Consider the following 5,553-nt stretch of genomic DNA (forward strand, 5'->3'; position numbering starts at 1 on the left):
AGAACTTCCCTCTTGTATCATTAAACCGTCACCCATTAATACAACACCAACATTATTTGACTCCAAATTAAGAGCAATGCCTATTGTACCTTCTTCAAATTCTACTAACTCGCCTGCCATTACTTCATCAAGACCATGAATACGAGCAATGCCGTCACCTACTTGAAGTACAGTGCCGGTATTCACAATCTTTACTTCTCTATTATATTGCTCAATGCGTTCACGGATAATATTACTAATTTCGTCGGCTCTAATCGTTGCCATGAGTCTTTCTTATTTCTTTTTCAGAAGCAAGGGAAAAAAATAATACCTACAGTAGAGTAGAAGGACTAATCAGTTATTTCTTTCATCGCACCAAACATACCAATATTTACATTGATGGTGCGTAAATGTAACTCGCTGTTCAAACAACTATTCAGAGTTCCTAGAGCTCGTTGTAAGGCTTGTTGGAAAACCCGTTGTCGGACTTGATTAATCGCTCTTTGTTGTTCAAACTGAATGGTTTCGTTTTTGTAATTTTCTAATTGTTCCAAATTCTTATAAGTTGAATTAATCAAATTCAATTTTTCTCGTTCTATTTCAGAATATCCATTCACTCGAAACTGATCGGCTTCCATTTCCACTTTCCGTAAGCGGGCCCTGGCTTTTTCCAGCTGTTCAATGGCCCCCCCACGTAGTTCTTCTGAATTTCGAATAGTACTACAGATCCTCTGTTTTCGATTATCTAATAAATCACTTAATGAAAGTAGATTATCTTCTCATTCAGTTCAAAACTTCCATGATCTCTTCCCGAACCAAACATGAACCTTTCGATTCATTTGGCTCTCACGCTCAGTTACTTATGGGGCATTTCCGTATCTTTTTTTTTATGTAATGAGCCTATCCTCTCTTCTCTGTTCATATTCCAAAATGGAAAATAGATCATTGATCCAAGACCAGAACATTCGGAGGACTCTTCCGACCAGACAAAAATCTGTAATTATCGGCAAAGTTGTTTCTTTTTTTTTATTAATTTTCTGAAAATTCAAAAAATGCTTTTTACTTTATACATAGGTCGTCGATTCAGCATTGGAAAAAGGGTAGGGTGCCCATTTTTCCAGTAACTGGTTCAAATCATTTTATCGGTATGAGTGTTATATATCGGATAAATTGCCAACTATTTATTTTGAAACCATCTCCATACTAACATAGTGGTAGAAAGAGTACCATGTCGCGCCTGGACTTCAAACGGTTTAGTTTTAACCATGTTAATAGTCCCACATTATTGGTTGATAGAGAATCAAAGTGGATTTACCAATGAGTCACGAAATGCTATGGTTCGTCCATATGATTTCTTAACTTATTCAGAAGTAATTCGCGAGATCGTGCACCCTTCTTTCCTAGTTATAGTTATAAAGAAAAAAAGAAAATGCAGCTGGTTAGATCCAGCCTATTCTTGAAATAAACAACTCGCACACACTCCCTTTCCAAAAAAGATCAATACACCAAGTACTACACTTAGATTTATTGGATTTGTTGCTAAAATATCGGTATTAAACCCGAAACTCCCGGCGGATGGCCAGTGACCCAAGGAAACGAAAGAATCGGTTACAGTTTTCATATGATCTCCTCTTATAGATAGGACTAACAAAATCAAACAGAGTTCATTTTGTATCACTTCATCCCTTTTTTTTTATTGATTTCTAAATAGATTTCATTATTCTAGTTTTCAATTGTTTTATTATTTATTGTAATTGAAGTTCCCACTAAGAAAAATACTTATTCGAATTAGGTCCAGATCTCATGTCAATTGTGAAATACCTCGTTTGTTGCAACGCTTTCTAAAAACCAAAAAGGTTTCAATTGGAGTAAGAACGGGAAGAAAGAAAGCGAGTGGGTCTGCTAATTCCTCATCCTCAAATCAGTCCTTCCCGCGGGATATTGTCTCAACGAATAAGTGATTGTAGGAGTGAAATCTTGATATAATTCAAAAAAATAAGTGGCAAATTCAAGGCAATAAAATAAGAAAAAACTGTCAAATTTCTAGGATTAAACAAAAGGATTCGCAAATAAAAGTGCTAATGCCACGACCAGCCCATAAATTGTTAAAGCTTCCATAAAAGCCAGACTAAGCAACAAAGTACCTCGTATTTTACCCTCTGCCTCTGGTTGTCTCGCGATACCCTCTACGGCTTGTCCCGCAGCAGTACCTTGACCAACTCCGGGTCCAATAGAAGCAAGCCCTACGGCCAATCCAGCAGCAATAACGGAAGCGGCAGAAATCAGTGGATTCATGGTAAGCTCCTCGCACCAAAATAAAGAAATGGTTAATGATACAATCAACCAATGAATTATTACTTACCTAAGATATATCCAATTGAAGTAACTAAGAACTTTGAATTGAAGTAATGATATTATTGAATCATCAGAACGACTTCTATATCTCGTTTTTAGTTCCCACCCATGGAGTCTTTATCAATCCCTACGGCTCTAGTCCTTCCATTTCGTCTGTGATGAATGAATAAACAGATGAAATGGGAGGACTTTTCTATTGGGATTCTCATCTAAATTCACAGTGGGATCGTAAAGGAAATAAGATCTATGAATAGTTCATAATATAACTAGTCAATATATAATATCACATATACATATGTTTCTTACATAGCGTAAACCAACTATTCCCATCTTATATACATTACATCCGGATTCGAGAATCCCCCTTTGAAACATACACAAGAGTTGGCTTATAGCCATTATATATGCCTAATTCGACCTCCTAACCTATTTTTTTTCTCATCTGTAAATTATTCTTTGCCTTTTCTTTATCATTATCCCGCATGAATCCAAATAGACGGATTCATTAGCCTAAATCATTACATATCAATACAATATCAGAATTTGATTGATCTAATTGCATGCAATTAATTAGAATTTCTTTCAATCGTTGAATTAACTCAAATGAAATGGCAATCGTTCTATAGAATATAGAACATCGTTTTTTTGTTTAATCGCACATCGGAACCAAATAGCATAACAATTTTTATTCAAAGCAGGAATCGTAATATCGTAATTGAATGAACAAATCGAAATAGAATATTCATTGGGGGTATGACATAAATGGGCCGGGAATCTTAGGAAAAAGATCTTTTAGATCTCTTTTTTTTTACAATTCCTGAATATCAATCATATCGGAATCTTTTTTGCTACTACTCTAGATTGTATCTACCATATTTGTATATATTATGTTCCCAAAATAGCTTATGCTTATCTTGAGTCGCCCATACATTTAGGCTAAAAAAAGACTAAGACTCTTTTGAAAGCTAGTCAATGATGACCCTCCATGGATTCACCTATATAAGCCGCGGCTAAAGTTGCAAAAATAAGAGCTTGAATACCACTTGTAAATAATCCAAGGAACATGACAGGTATAGGAACCACTGAAGGTACTAAAGAAACAAGAACAACAACTACTAATTCATCAGCCAATATATTCCCGAAAAGTCGAAAACTAAGTGATAAGGGTTTTGTGAAATCTTCTAGGATGTTAATTGGTAAAAGTATTGGAGTTGGTTGAATGTATTTACCGAAATAACCCAATCCTTTTTTGGTAAGACCCGCATAGAAATATGCCACGGACGTAGGTAAAGCTAAAGCAACAGTAGTATTTATATCATTTGTGGGTGCGGCTAACTCCCCGTGAGGTAACTGTATGATTTTCCGAGGTAAAAGAGCCCCCTGACCAGTTAGAAACAAAAATAAATAGGAACATAGTTCCAATAAAGGGAACCCAAGGACCATATTCTTCTCCAATCTGGGTTTTGCTCAAGTCTCGAATGAATTCAAGGACATATTCGAAGAAATTCTGACTGTCGGTCGGAATGGTTTGTGGATTCCGAACAGCTATAGTCGCTGAACCTAATAAGATGGCAATTACGACCCACGAAGTAATAAGTACTTGGGCATGGACTTGGAAACCGCCTATTTGCCAATAGAAATGTTGGCCTACTTCCACGCTGGATATATCGTATAAGCCTTTTAGCGTGTTGATGGAACATGGTAGAACATTCATATTGCCCTCTGACAGAAATAGAACTTAAAAAGGAATTATTTGATTCCACTATCTCTTTCTCAACTCGTCTACTTGAATCATATATTTCAGTTCGGATACCAAGTAATCACATAATATCCCCAGTTATTTTATCTCTTTTTTGATATTCAGAAATAGTAACCGATTCAATATCAATAAATCTATGGAGTTCCGAAGTAATTGACTTATCTTATTATTAATCAACGATTTGTTATATAGCTAGAACGGCCCTCACAAATTGCGAATACTAATTTGTTAAGAATTAATCGGATTGAAGCTATAGCATCATCATTGGCTGGAATCGAAATATCTGCGAGATCCGGGTCACAATTTGTATCAATTAAACAAATCGTTGGAATTCCCAAAGTTACACATTCTCGAAGAGCCGTATATTCTTCTTGCTGGATCAACGATGATTACAATATCAGGCAACCCCGTCATATATTTGATCCCACCCAGATATGTTTGCAAGTGATATAATTGTCTCTTCAACATTGCTGCATCTCGTTTCGGAAGGTGGTGAGTCTTCCCGTCTTTTGTTCCGCTCTCAAATCCCTGAACTTATGAAGTCTCGTTTCTGTAGTGGACCAATTCGTTGACATACCACCCGAGCCATTTTTTATTAACATAATGACACCGAGCCCTTATTGCAGCCGATGCTACTGAATCAACTGCTTTATTTTTGGTACCAACTATTAAGAATTGTTTTCCCCTACTTGCTGCATCAAAAACTAAATCACAAGCTTCTGATAAAAAACGAGCAGTTCTAGTAAGATTTGTAATATGAATACCTTTACGCTTTGCAGAGATGTAAGGTGCCATTCTAGGATTCCATTTCCTAGTACCATGACCAAAATGAACTCCTGCTTCCATCATCTCTTCCAAATTTATGTTCCAATATCTTCTTGTCATTTCTCCCACGCTTCCTCTTTTTTTTTTTTTAAGAGATGCGGTACCCTAAATCCTAAATAAATAATTGTTCCGATGGAACCTTCTACCGTAGATTGACTGTTGATACACGCGCCAAGCCATTAATTTCTTTCTATTAACTATATATCTTTATTACCAAATCAAATGACCGGACCAGGTAGTTAAAGTTAAGTTAAAAGGATGAATCCCCTCTTAGGAATCATTAAATCCCGTAAATGATTGTTCTGATGGATCATGGAAATTCTTTGGGATGCAAGAATCAAATAATTCTCTGTGTTGGAACAAAATATCTCTAAATTCTCCCCTGAATAGATTCTTCTTTTTTATTTCCAAAGGAATGTTGCTGTGTTGCCTTGAACGGTACACTAATCCTTTGAATCCGGTACCAACAGGTATCATCCCCCCCCAGAAACAACGTTCTCTTTCAGACCTTTCAACCAATCGATACGACCTCGTAGAGCGGCTTTTGCTAAAACTCGAGCAGTTTCTTGAAAACTCGCTTCGGATATGAAACTTTGAGTATTCAGAGACGCCCTCGTTATTCCCAATAAGACGGC

The sequence above is a fragment of the Eschscholzia californica genome, unplaced genomic scaffold, assembly GCF_041429995.1.
Source record: "Eschscholzia californica isolate CP2 unplaced genomic scaffold, dmEscCali1.0.p SCAF_293, whole genome shotgun sequence".
In the NCBI taxonomy this organism is placed as follows: Eukaryota; Viridiplantae; Streptophyta; class Magnoliopsida; order Ranunculales; family Papaveraceae; genus Eschscholzia; species Eschscholzia californica.